This window comes from Fundulus heteroclitus, unplaced genomic scaffold, assembly GCF_011125445.2.
Source record: "Fundulus heteroclitus isolate FHET01 unplaced genomic scaffold, MU-UCD_Fhet_4.1 scaffold_118, whole genome shotgun sequence".
NCBI lineage: Eukaryota > Metazoa > Chordata > Actinopteri > Cyprinodontiformes > Fundulidae > Fundulus > Fundulus heteroclitus.
The window spans coordinates 248,852-263,128 of record NW_023396530.1 but is presented as its reverse complement, the minus strand read 5'-3'; the positions used below and the strand labels follow the sequence as shown (position 1 = coordinate 263,128).

General features: G+C 41.5%; 1 long non-coding RNA gene across 1 annotated transcript; it reads right to left on the bottom strand.

The window, feature by feature from the left end:
- Window positions 1-480: 480 nt before the first annotated feature.
- On the bottom strand, window positions 481-13,756 carry LOC110366912. The gene is made up of 3 exons (XR_002427076.2): window positions 13,697-13,756; window positions 2,703-2,825; window positions 481-536 (listed from the first exon to the last, which is right to left on the bottom strand). It is a non-coding gene; the product is annotated as an uncharacterized LOC110366912 (long non-coding RNA).
- Between the last annotated feature and the right edge of the window lie 521 nt (window positions 13,757-14,277).

Here is a 14,277-nt window from a genome sequence, read left to right as displayed (position 1 = left end):
GTGCCTTTTCCTGTTCAGATGTATTCCAGGTTGCAACCATAACTGGAACAGGAGGAGCAACCATAACTGATGCTACATCAATATTGATTCAACCATCATCTAAAGCCATTGTGAAAAGTTTAGTTTTTCAGCAATTGAGCACCATAACATACGCTCACAAGTTTCTGCATTTAGTGCTGCTGTTAAACTAACAATATTGTTAGCTGACCGTTCAACATTAGCTCACATTACCATATTTCCAAAAATGTGTGAAGACAAACTCAGAAAGGGCGCCATGCTTTAAATATTCAATTTTATTTAGGAAAACAGTCACAGATCAAGACAGCCAGCAACTTGTACCTGAGCAGCAGGTTTGCTGATATGGTGACAAATATCAATTGTCAAAGGTTTGGAGAACTATAGCGACTCTGGAGACTCAGTCATTGACACACTTGACTTGGGTTTGGGTCACGTTGGTTCTGGGCGACGCCTCCCTGCCGCTCCGGCGCATAACGAAGCCACTTCTCGACAGTCTGGCTGCAGAACTGGTCATTCAGCTGTGGGTCAAAGGGTTAGGGTTAGAACAGCAGCAGAAAGAAGAGCGAGGATGATAGAGTGTATATCCGACACAAATTCTTATTTATGTTTTTAACTTGTACTTAAGAATTTATGCTTCAGAAGCCAAAGAGCTAAACAACATTTTCCCTGAGGAAAATGAGCAGGACTTCACTGAAATTGTCTGTCAGAAATACAGTTACGATACAGCGAAATGAGTCCATTTCTGGAAACCGGATGAGCCAGACAGGAAGTCAGACACAGGAAGTGTAAAGTGGATCCGGTAATATTTAAACATAAAGGAGGGAGGGGCTGTCTGGATGCATGAACAGATTGCTACGAGGCACATTTTGCAGTGAACGGACGGAGCGCACAAGGAACGTAGTCAGTGTGAAGCCGGCTTTACTCACCACTGTACCAGAGCCTTACTCCGCCCAATCTCATATTTGCTGAGAGGAGGACCAGGATTAAATAAACCAACTGAATGCTAAGCTAATAAATCGCTAACCTGAAAAATCGATAGAAGGTTCTCAAAGTTCACTAATCCAACTTGCTACTGAGCCACTTTTATACCCCACAGCGGCAGCGCTGCTGATGTCAGTCACTCTGGGTGACAGCACAATAACTTTTCAACCAATAGCGATACTGAACCTCGTTAAACCTGAAGAGGGCGCCACACTGACGGTTTTAGACGCAACAGCAGGATTCAACAAATGTGAAGTAAATTGTCAAAATAATGACTGGGACAGTGGGTGGAGGCAGATGAGCGTTCACACTGAGCCTGGTTCTGGTTCTGCTGGAGGTTCTCCTCCCTGTTAAAGGGGAGTTTTCCTCTCCACTGTCGCTTCATGCATGCTCAGTATGAGGGATTGCTGCAAAGCCATCAACAATGCAGACGACTGTCCACTGTGGCTCTACGCTCTTTCAGGAGGAGTGAATGCTGCTTGGAGAGACTTGATGCAACCTGCTGGGTTTCCTTAGAGAGGAAACTTTCTCACCAACCTGACTTCCATACAAGATTAATTCATATGAAAAAAGTTAAGCTGTAAGAGAAAGATTCAACAGAATAGGAAAAGATTATGTGAAAGTATTAATGGATACAAGGCTCATTCAGATAAATAGGAAATGTCCACTTTTAAAAAATGAGGGAAAAAAATGTATTTATTTATTTGAGTTTTGCAAACTTTTGTCCTCAAACTTAAAACCAACTTAGATTTTGATGTAATAACTAAGATGGTTTCTCCTGAAGTCCTTCTCATGTCTGTATTTTCAAAGTCTACCCTGGAGCTACTTCAATGTGAGTTAACAGTAAAATGTATATTTTACTGTAGCGCTCTGACAGTGAAATATAAATAGAAACTACAGCCAGACTGTGGCGTTTGGTGGAGATCTCTTCCTTTTAAGGTGGTTCAGATCTTAACTTTAATCAGATGCTAAACATGAACCACACTCAGGTCTAACATGTGGAATAACCCACTCTTCTGTTTCTATCCATTTCTTGTTTTTAACTGATCATTAATAAACCTCATAATTTCTTCTGGTACTATATTGTCAGCTGTCCTGGTCCACTCAAAATGTTGTTTTTTTCTCTCTGATAAGACTTAGACAACTATTGTCATTTTGAATGTACAGAGTGCATACAGAACGAAATTTGGTTGCATACAGCTTTTAACAGTGTAATGGGATTGCAGGTGGAATAAGACAATATTACAATACAAAGTGCAGCATTGATCAGATGTAACAATGCAGGAAAAAAACAGTGTGCAAGGACTGTGTGCAGAAGAATGTAGTTTATGTGCAAAAATAATGGTGCAAAAAGGCATTTGTAAGGAAAAGTATAGAACTTGATAAACTGAAGTACCTAACAGAAATGACAAACTGGCAAAAACTGACTTCCTTCAGCTAAACTCTGAGGAGTGTCGGATCACGGTTCCTGTGATCAGGAAACTGGTTGGACATCTGAAATCAAGCCAAACTTCAGGTGGTGTTTTGATCAATCTTTAAAGAAACTATCATTCCAGAAATACCTTCCTTTCACCCACTTTTTATTTAAAACCCTAAATAAAAGTGGGCGTGTTTAAAGCCCTCATCTGCATCAGCCGCCCGGCTGGCCTGTCCATCTCCATCTGCTCTCACAACCAAACACACAGACTTCATATTACTCTCACCGCCGCGCCTCCAGAGACTCTCTGGATGCTTCTGCTGTTGTTCTGAGGTGGAGGTGTGACCAAACATGCTGGCTTGGTGACTTTTGGTGGATATTCTGAGAAGGTTTGCATGGACACTGGTTTCTGTGTTGGATGACAGTGAACAACAAAAACGTTAACGGCAGGAAAATGACCTGAAGGTGGAGAAGAGCCTGAGACAAAATTGATGCAGATGATTCTCTGAAGCCTTCCACTGAACTTCAGTTCACCTCGTTCTTCAGCCGTTCTCCCAAATCACGCCGTTCCCCCTCTCCTTTCATCTTTCTCTGTCAGATCTTTTTCACTTCTGCTGCCTCTCAAGCTGCCATCCTCTTTCTCAGCAGACTGCAGACATTTTTCTCTCTGTAGTCTTCTTCTCTTTCATCCTGGTTGTTTTCTGCTGTCTTTAACATTTTACCTGACCCCCCCCCCCTCCCTTCCTTCCCCTGCCACTGAGCAGCTCACAAGTTAAATATCTTTCTGTCAAACTCTTGTTTTTGACTGATTATTTGCTGATGACAATGAGCTGAAAGCTGTTCATTGATCTACAGTGATTTACGTATTTATTCTTTATTCTGACCAGTGAGAGAACAAAGTCAAAGCTATTTGTGAGAACATGACAGTAATGTGCTGAGTTATTTCACACCAAGAATCACACTGAAGCACACAATAAAGCATTAGCTCAGCATGTTTCTGGGAATCTATCAGACAAACAATAAAATAGAAGTGCCATCATGTTTAGGCTGCAGCAGCATCTGGATCGAACAGACAGGACGGAGAAGATTAGAGGAGATGAGGAAGTTGTTGCCAATCCTTGAAGAACAGAATCATAAAAACAGTCTTAACAGATTATTCTCAGCAGGTTTCTAACTGTAAACTGTTTGTATTGTGATCAGAAGAACTTTAGTCCCTTTAAGTTTCATCCGTCACAGTTGGTAATATTCTGGGTTTATCTTTGAGAAAGTTCTTGTTTTCATGCTCTGATTGTCACTCTGTCTCATTCTTTTTGTTCTCTATTTTTAATCATATTGTAGTAATTTTTCCTTATCATCCTCCACCTCACAGCTGCTCCACATCAGTGTAATCACTCTCCTGTTTCCATTCTGCTAATCAGCGTCTCCAGTATTTATTCTCCCTGTTTCTGTCACTCATGGTTGGATTTCTCTGTTCTCCACCAATGTGGTTTACATTCCCTGTGTTCATTTGGACTTTTGCACCTTTAAAATCATGGTGACTCAAACATAGATTTTAGCAACACAACGCATTGCCACCATTTTATTAGATTTATGTATCTGGAAGGGGCCTAGTTGACCGTTGCTCAATCAGACGTTCCTACAGCACAAACGGCACCATTTTACTGGCTTAAAGATTTCACTCACCTGAGGGGGGGGGGTGTTCACTGCAAATTTATCATCTGCAGTTTGGTCCTTATCAAACTACAGTTATGACATTTCAAGTTTGGATGTGCAGTTTTTAATCCTAGTAGCTTTAACTTATAGTTGTATAGCTTCAATTTAAAACCAACGATATCTTCATAAAACAGACCTACTCATATCCAGTTATACAGAATCCAATTCAGCTCAACTTCTCTTTTTAAAGGTTCATTTCAGCAAATTCCAGTTAGCGAAAAACACTCAGATCTAATTACACACAGTCCAATTCAATCAGGATTATAGTAAGAACAATAAAAAAATAATAGTTGTCTAATCAGAATCTGATTAATAGTTGGTAGATGGGTATTGTCCACTGAAGCCCAGCCAATAGCATCAAGTCATTGACTGCAGCAGCTCTTACTCCTGAGCGGGCATATGGGAACAGTGGAAAGAAACTCCATTTGAACAGGAAAACTAAAACGGCTGAGCCAATTTTAGTGGTGATGGACAAGTGGTTAAAAAGGACATATTATCTCTATGGACTCTCTCTGAGAAACACAATTAAACAGAAAAAGATCAGGCCATGTGTTATTTCACCTAAAAGAAAAAAAACAGAGGCAGAACATACAGTTAGGGTCAGCAATAAGTGCAGATAATGCATATTGGAGAGCAGTAGGAGAACTCAGCAGAGAGAGAGAAATAGACCCTGATGTCCTCCAGCAGCCTAAGCCTATAGCAGCATAACTATAGAGGTAGCTCAGGGTAACATGAGCCACTCTGACTAGAAGCTTTGTCACAAAGGAAAGTTTTAAGATTAGTCTTAAAAGTAGACAGGGTGTCTGCCTCACGGACCAAAACTGGGAGTTGGTTCCACAGGAGAGGAGCCTGATAGCTAAAGGATCTGCCTCCCATTCTACTTTTAGAGACTCTAGGAACCACCAGCAGACCTGCAGTCTGGTTCAAAGTCTTTAGAGAAAGTGCATGTTCATCAACATTTAAAAGGTTTCCCGTCTCTGTTTTAGCTGAGTGGAGCCTTCTGACATCTCTGATTGGTTTACTGTCCTTCCTCTGTATCTGGCCTTTTTATTCTTCCTCTCAAAGCTCTCTTTTTGACATTTTATCTGGTTCCTCAGATCCACCTGCCTCTCCACATCGTCACTATCTGTTGGTGTGGGAGCTTGTGAAAACTTTTTGCGCTGTCATCACGCTCCATGGCTGTCAATCATCTCTGGCTCCCGTTAGGACGGCTCTATCAGGAGCTGTCAGCACTCCTCCCGTCTGCTGAGAGGAAGCAAATGTGTGTCCTCTCCTTCATCTGGGTAACTTATTGTCTGATTCCATGTCTTGTTAGCTGTGTTTACTCTGGAAATGCTGTGTTATGGTCCTGATGGAGCTGAGATCATTCTGTTTTTCTTCCTTTCTGTCTCCGTACCTCTGAGTCTGTCCTTTCTCTTATCTTTGCCTCGGCTCCAGCTCTGTGTTTACCTGCCCAGGGATCTCACTACCTCCTCCCCCTGTGTTCCTCTGTTCCCTTCACTTCCACCTCTGTCTGTCTGTTTACTCATTATTCCATCTGTTTCTACTCCCTCCCACTTCCATGCAGCGTCTATTCCGTTTTACAACTTCTTTTCTGTATTTCTGACTGTTTTCTTTCTGCTTCCCGGTTCATTTCCTTCCAGTCAGTCGTTGCTCTCCCTTTGAACAAGCATCATTTTCTGCAGTTTTCAGTTGGCACTGAGTTTCCATGTAGACCGTCTGTCGTTTATACGGTGAGACGTAAATCAGGGAACACTTGTTCTTCAGAGGTTCCTGCAGAGGTATTGGGGCCCAGAGTGGAGCACTGGTGTTCCACTACAAGGCCTCGGGGGTTCCTGTCATTTCACTAGAGAGGAGCTTGGTTAGATGTTGGTTACCCACTCAGGGAATTGCTCCAAAGATTGTGACTGAGGGTCGCTGCACGTTCACATTAGTCAGCTCCAACATTCAGTGTCACTTCATCATGTTCTGTCTAAGGCTCCATCTGGATTAGCACCATTTTCTTCAGGTAAACTCCAACAGAACGCTGGAGGTTCTGTTTTGTCTCAGAATCAGACTCAGAATCAGACATAATTTAATAATCCCAGGGGGAAATCAGTGTCTCAGGGCTCTGATTGGCTACAGGTGTGTTGACGTCACATGTAGAAACCAGCAGAACTAGAGATGTTGGTTAAACTGTGACCTTTTCTGTAAATACGATTTTCTTGTGCTGATAGTTGTGGACTGAATTTTATCATCTGATGAACATTAACTTTAGATCGACTCTATGAAAAATGAAGCTTCTTTACTTTAATATGGCAATAACTTTAGAGGAAAAGATCTTAGAGAACCTTCATGTGAATTATTTACACATATTTCATCTGCAGGGTTCTCGATCTAAAGACTGAAAAATGACAAGTTCATCTGCAGGTTGACCTCTTGATAAAGACTTTAGAACTTTTTATGCATTTTCTGAATAACTTTCTGTACAATCTGTCTACTTTTAAGACTAATCTTAAAACTTTCCTTTGTGACAAAGCTTCTAGTCAGAGTGGCTCATGTTACCCTGAGCTACCTCTATAGTTATGCTGCTATAGGCTTAGGCTGCTGGAGGACATCAGGATCTATTTCTCTCACTCTGCTGAGTTCTCCTACTGCTCTCCAATCTGCATTGTTTGTTGTCATTTCAGCTTTTAACTTTTTGCTCTCTCTTTTTCTTCATAGTAGGTACACCTGATCTGGCGTTCTGTTAACTGTGACATCATCCAGAGAAGACAGATCATCCGCTATTATCATCTAATGTAGAACAGATTCCTGGGTCAATGTGAGCTTCTGTGCTTTCTGTGTCTCTGCTCTGTCTTCTCTAACATAGAAAGTACTCCTGGGTCAAGGTGAGCTTCTGAGCTTTCTGTGTCTCTGCTCTGTCTTCTCTAACATAGAAAGTACTCCTGGGTCAATGTGAGCTTCTGAGCTTTCTGTGTCTCTGCTCTGTCTTCTCTATGCCCCAGTGGGTGGAGGCAGATGAGCGTTCACACTGAGCCTGGTTCTGGTTCTGCTGGAGGTTCTCCTCCCTGTTAAAGGGGAGTTTTCCTCTCCACTGTCGCTTCATGCTTGCTCAGTATGAGGGATTGCAGCAAAGCCATGTACAATGCAGACGACTCTACCTGTGGCTCTACGGTTCTCCAGGAGTGAATGCTGCTTGGAGAGACTTTGAAGCAATCAACTGGTTTCCTTATATAGGAACTTTTTGACCAATCTGTATAATATGATTGATTTTGACTTTGTAAAGTGCCTCGAGATGACATGTTTTATGAATTGGCGCTATATAAATAAAATGGAATTGAATTGAAACATCCTCTTCAAAAAACAATCCAACCCTAAAGGTGGTTTGGGAATGCCTACTTAAAACTGTCAGGGTTTAGTTTTGACTTAGCTTTCTGTTGGATATTGGTTTTCAGTTTTCCTCTTTGTTTGGGTTTTAGTTATGATTTGACTTTTATTTCTGTTAGTTTCAGCTCCTCCTCTCCCCTCACTTAGCTTTCCCTACACTCCCTTTGCAGTCAGTCACACCTGTTGGTGATTAATCAGTCAGACTCATTTCACCTGCCAGCTTCCTCATTTAAGCCTCCCTCTGTTTCACTCCAGTGCCGGTCTGTCATTAACCTACACCTTCTCCATGCCTGTTTGCCTGTGGAATGCTGTCCCCTCTGTTTTTACCTGAAGGTTTTGCTCCCTGTGTTTCCTGCTGCCTTGCTCTGGTTCCCTTCTGCCATATAGAAGGACCAGCTGCTGTGCTCAGGTTAGCTCTATGCCGAGCTGTGGACTCTGCTGTCTGCCTCTGGATCGAGGTGCTTTCTCTCCGGGCCGTCAGCTCCTGCCGTCACCTACACCCTTACCAGTGCAGTCCTGCCTCTCCAGTCTTCCATCCATAACCCTTCAATAAAGACTTTTCATTTTAAGTTCCGTGTGTTGTGGTTCTGGGTCATCCATAGACAAATCGTGACAAAAACTATTTGTTTCATTGATCATAGATGACCTGACGTTAAACAGAGCATCTGAGGGCTGATGGGAGGAAACCTGATCAGATTCAGTCAGAAATCACAGCAGAGCTCAGCGCTACAAAGACGGGTTTCTCGTAAATCTGCACACAAAGATTCTGGAAGGTTCCTCTCACACATGCCTTATGTCTTTCAACAGACTCAAAGATCTGAATTCAAACGGCCGTCTGACTGCAAACGCACACACAAATCACATGCAAATGGTGTCAGAGCTGGCAGTTTACATAACACACCATCACACAGTTAAATACAGCAGCTGCTGAGAGTGTGTGTTTCTGCACACATGAAGAAACAAACCCACCTGCTGCTCTGATCCCACAGTAAATAGCATCTCATTAGGAAAGCAGATTATACCAGAATCAGCGATCATTGGTTTGCTTAAAGCAGTCCACATCAAGGCTTCAATCCTGGTGCTCCATGTGCAGAAACCTCACAGCTGCAGAAGTTGCAGCCTCGCTGCAGATCGACAACCCTCACACGTTAGCAACTGATTTAGTCAAGAAAAGTTTCTACAGAGTCTAACTTTTAGTTTTAAAAACTGTCTGAGGTTTAACATGTCAATTGATGGTAGATAAAAACAAAAAGGAGAAGAAACTCCCTGACTGTCTCAATTCAGTTCAATTCAATTTTATTTATATAGCGCCAATTCATGAAACATGTCATCTCGAGGCACTTTACAAAGTCAAAATCAATCAGATTATACAGATTGGTCAAAAATGTCCTATATAAGGGAACCAGTTGATTGCTTCAAAGTCTCTCCAAGCAGCATTCACTCCTGGGGAAGCGTAGAGCCACAGGGAGAGTCATCTGCATTGTTGATGGCTTTGCAGCAATCCCTCATACTGAGCATGCATGAAGCGACAGTGGAGAGGAAAACTCCCCTTTAACAGGGAGGAGAACCTCCAGCAGAACCAGAACCAGGCTCAGTGTGAACGCTCATCTGCCTCCACCCACTGGGGCTTAGAGAAGACAGAGCAGAGACACAGAAAGCTCAGAAGCTCACATTGACCCAGGAGTACTTTCTATGTTAGAGAAGACAGAGCAGAGACACAGAAAGCTCAGAAGCTCACATTGACCCAGGAGTACTTTCTATGTTAGAGAAGACAGAGCAGAGACACAGAAAGCTGAGAAGCTCACATTGACCCAGGAGTACTTTCTATGTTAGATGGTAATAGCGGGTGATCTGTCTTCTCTGGATGATGTCACAGTTAACAGAACGCCAGACCAGGTGTACCTTCTATGAAGAAAAAAAGAGAGAGCAAAAAGTTAAAAGCTGAAATAACGACAAGCAATGTATAATTGAAGAACAGTAGAACTCAGTAGAGGGAGTCTTGTGATTGTTCTTGGGGATTTTAACGGCCCAAACCTCTCTGATGAGCTATCTGAATACAGACAGCATGTTAACAGCCTGAGAAGAGGAAAAATCAGACTGGATCACTGTTTTAAAGCATGCACAGCCGTCGCTTGTGCAGGGCTTGGCCTCTCTAATCACTGTCTGCTCCACCTCATGCCAGCCTACAGGCAGAAGCTGAAAACCTCTAAGCCTGTGGTTCAGACTGTTAAACAATGGACTGATGATTGAAAGCTGATGCTGCAGAGCTGCCAGGGCTGCACTGATTGGGATATTTTTGAAGCTTCAGCCTCTGACCTAAACCAACTAAATCATGTAGTGGCGTCATACATCAGCTTCTGTGATTACATGTGAGTGCAAACCAAGACCATCTGCAGTTTCAACAACAATAAACCATGCTTCTCCTAACGTTTAAAGCAACTGCTCCATAACAGAAAAGAAGCTTTCCATAGTTGAGAGCTGGCCCTCTACAAGCAGACCAGGAACAAGCTGACAAAGGAGATCAAGTTAGCCAAAACTAACTGGATTACCCTAGTCAGCAGAACGGGACATGATAAACTGCGTTTGGCAGAGAGAAGAGGGGAGGTTAGTTTGGGATGAAACTAGAAGTTAGACCTGAAGCTAACAAGCTAAGATACTGGCTAGTGATCTCCTGAAACAAAGCTATGCTAATGGGGTTTGGGTTGTGTTTTAAAGCTATAGTTGGTAATCCTGTTCAGGGATTATGGGGAAATTATTTAATTTATTAAACCTTAAAAAAAGGAAGACTCGGGGGACGAAATGAAACTGCAGTTCTTCTGTGTGCCACCAGGTGTGTGTGTGTACAATTTTTGGCAAACGTGTTCTTCCATTTCTTATTTAAACATTCTTAACAACAAGCCGATTAATCTCAATGTTTGACAGATGTTTGGAAAAACAGGAGCAGAGTGTGGGGGTCATGTTCTGGCCAGTTTCCCCACCTCAACTTTTGCTAAGGAAACCACAAAACAGTCTGGAAAACAATGCTTTAACCCCATAGATATATTTTCAATCCCTACAAAACACTTTTTGTCATACTGGGTAAAATTGTCCTTCCATCCTGACAGTAGTAAATTCATTATGTATTCAGAAAAAGGAGGTTAAACAATTAGATCTCTGTGAGAGCTACAAGCCTGTAAAACTCTGACCAATCCCTGCCGTTTGGTTCAAATGACAGAGATTGGTCAGAGTTTTGTTCCTGCCATCACCCCCCCCCCCCCCCCCCCCCCGTCTGTCCCTCCAGTTTCAGGGATATCTCCTTATCTATAGGTTGTCCCACATGCCATCATTCTGACACGCTCACGTAACGGCAGTGTGCGTACTCTTTCCTTGTTAGTTTCTGCTTGCTGGCTGTGCATGTGCACTTCTAGTGTTTATGTATCTGGTTAGCTTAGCGGTTAATTTAGCGGTTAGCTTCGGTGTTAGCCGTTCATTGTAGCTCCACTGCTCTCATCATATACTTTGAACATGGCTGAGAGTCACAAGAAGCAACCGTGTTCAAGTTTATGAGAAGAAGAGGAAGGAATCTTCTTTAAATATTTTAAAGAATATTTAAAATATTCTTTACTCAAATAACATTTTGCCAAACTTAGATTTGTAATGTAAATGGGTTAAACACAAACCAATCATTGTTCTGCATAAAGCTAATTTAACCTCATTCCAAACTCTTTACGGTGGACTTAGGTTCTCTAAATTTAACACTGAACTTTAAAATCATTGAACGATTTTCATGGTGTTAGATTCCAACACATTAGTTTCCAACATTCTTCCTAGTAGTTAATGAAATTTTGTGTACGTTAGTGTAAAGTGTTACCATTTTAGTTTTACTAACCTGGAAAGAAAAGTTGTTGAGTGAAATTTTCAATCCAGGAAAACAACAATATTAATAGTGTTCCCTGGATGTGCATTTATTACTGTTAATAAATTACTAGATTTGAAGAGAAATTGTCACTCATTTATTCCAGATGTGCAGAGAATCAAGGCCAGTTGGGTTGAAATTCACAATACCTGACAGACCAAGAGTTATTTCATCAAACATTAAATAACTGAAAAGCATCTAATTGCACAACAACTCTTATAAGAGCTGTTTGAATAATGTGGTGCTTACAGAACACAGACTAGAATTTCTAAAAAAGTGATTTTCTTTTATAAAACCTAAGTGCTAAGTAGAAAACCCTTTCGCTAAGATTCTGGCAACAAAAGGAAATGTAGAAATTGGTCTATAATTATTAAAATGATCAGTGTCCAGATGATAGTTATTAAAACTGCTACAATATTTAAAGATGAAGATGAGACTTAACTAAAAGTAACTAGTTACTGCTCACCTCTGACTTATCCATGTGATATTAGAAAGGGATCAAACATGCTAATGAAATCCAATATACCAATTTAATTCATATTATTAGTGATGCCAAAAACCTCCCTGCCAAAAGCTTCACAACAGACACCAGAGTTCTAAAATCTTCCGTCCATTAAGTGTACCCGCATTAAAGTTGTACTGCAGCTCTGTGTCCATCCATCCGCTGGCTGATGCCAGAGTAATAAACATCAGCATTGCTTTTCTATGGTGTTCTCTGTCTTTGTGCTCTCCAGTAACAGTCGTGCCAACTAGTGGATGGAGAGTAAAGCATTCACTGTCTTGAGATGTTCTCATCAACTGACACAGCTGACCAAAGTTAAACCATTCCTGTCACAGCATCATGTAGAGATTTTAATCCATGTCTTTATAACAACCCGTTTAAATTACTGCAATGGTATAATGGGAAATCTTTTTTTTTTTGGCTTTGACTTCCAGAGGTATCATCTTATCTATTGATTGTCACACATGCCAATTATTGTGCCAATCATAAGGCTCAGGTAACCCCAATGTGCATGATTGCTCCTTCCTAGTGCTTTCTTGCTGCACACTTCCAGTGTTTATGTATCCAGTTAGCTTCGGTGTTAGCCGTACATTGTAGCTGCACTGCTCTCGCCGCATACTTTGAAAATGGTCGGGGGCTTCAGTACTGTGGCTTTTGGGGGGTTTCCTGTGGCTCCTCTCTGCTCTTCCCTCGGATGGGGGGGGGGGGGGTCTTTGGTTCCTCACAACCACTACTGAGAGTATTTCATGCGATCCCCTTTAGGAGCGGAACATCAGGTAAGACGGTTTAACGCAGTTATTCAAAAACTGAGCTGATTAGGCGTTTCTTACCTTTGTTTACGGAGAAATCATCTACCCTTTAATTCTGGGCTGAGCAGAACTTTAGTGGCCCGACTACAGCTGGTCCAGAACTCTGCTGCTCGTCTTTTAACTGGCAACTTGTTTTATTGTGTTTTTGCTTTTTTGTTTTATTTTATTACATTTGGCTTTGGCCAGCTGAGTTGTATTTTAAAGTACTATAAAAGTAAAGTTGTGAGCCTGTTATGTGTTTAAGGTGTAGCCTCTGAAAGTGTGTAGAATTTTAAATTTTTAGTAAGGTTTTAATACAAGTTTAGTTTCTTTCTGTTGCTCTGAAGCAAACACCTGCTGCTCTCTGCTGTTTAACAGAAACAACATTTGCCTTATTGTGTGCTGGCATACAGTCATTCATTGGAGCCAGGTCCAGACTGACATAAATGCTCATGGGCGTCTGCAACTGGGCAAACCGATGTCCACACAGTTTTCCTCTTCCTCTCATTTTCTTCTGGCATTCACTAAGATAAATATGATTATTGTGAACAGAGAGAGAGACCTGCAGAAAGGTATGGCAGGTAAACAAGCAGACAGGAAATGAAGCCATGACTGACAGATCACAAATTGAGAAAGAAGATCTAATTTATTTCCATAAACACTCAACTCTACCCCTGAACTTCCTTCTGAACTTATTTGTTCAGATCAGCTCTGCTTTCATCAGAAAAGATTCAGTTTGAAGTAAAAGCAGAAATTAAGCCAGCTACAGGATCAGGCACACTGATTTTCAGTGCTTTCCTAAAGTGTTCACCTGTAACTTGAATGGTTTTCATCTTATTTAATGAGATGGATTTGCATAAAATAATCTAAGTTGGTATAAAAAAATCAAACAAATAACAAGCAGAGAATTTTCATGTGTATTTGCGAATGAAAAACATTCAGCTGCAGCCATTTACCTTCCAAAGTCCCATAATCAGTTAAATGAAGTCCACCTGTGGGAATCTAAGGCTCACCTGTCAGTGGAAACACCTTTCCTGAGAGACTCCAGAGGTGCAGCAGCACCGAGCAGGAGGCTGGACCACCATGAAGACCCAGGAGCTCCAGACACGTCAGGGTGGAGTTAGAAAGATATCCAGATATTTGATTGGGACTACAACTTCTCGGCGCCTACAGCTTTCCGTCACGACGGAGGTGATGACTGCCCACACGTCAAATTAAAATTAAGAATCAGAATATTTTATTTGTCACCGTGGTGAAATTTCTCTTTGGCTACTCCGGTTCACATTACACATAATTAAGGCAAAAACTGACAAACATGCAAAGAACAAGGGTTAAATTTTTTTAGCATTTAGGAAAATCACAAATAAAGACAGTGAGGTAGCATGTTGCTTATTGAACAATGATGATTTGAGGCTTTGTTTATAGCAAAGTGCATTTAGATAATCAGAGATGATGGTGTGCAGTAGGCCGTAACATTAAGGTGATTGTAACGTATAATAATTAGTAACAGTGGGGCGATTTTAAAGTGGTCTCCATCAGGGGGCGATTGCCTTCACAGCTCTGAGGAAGAAGCTGTTTCTAAGTTTATTAGTTC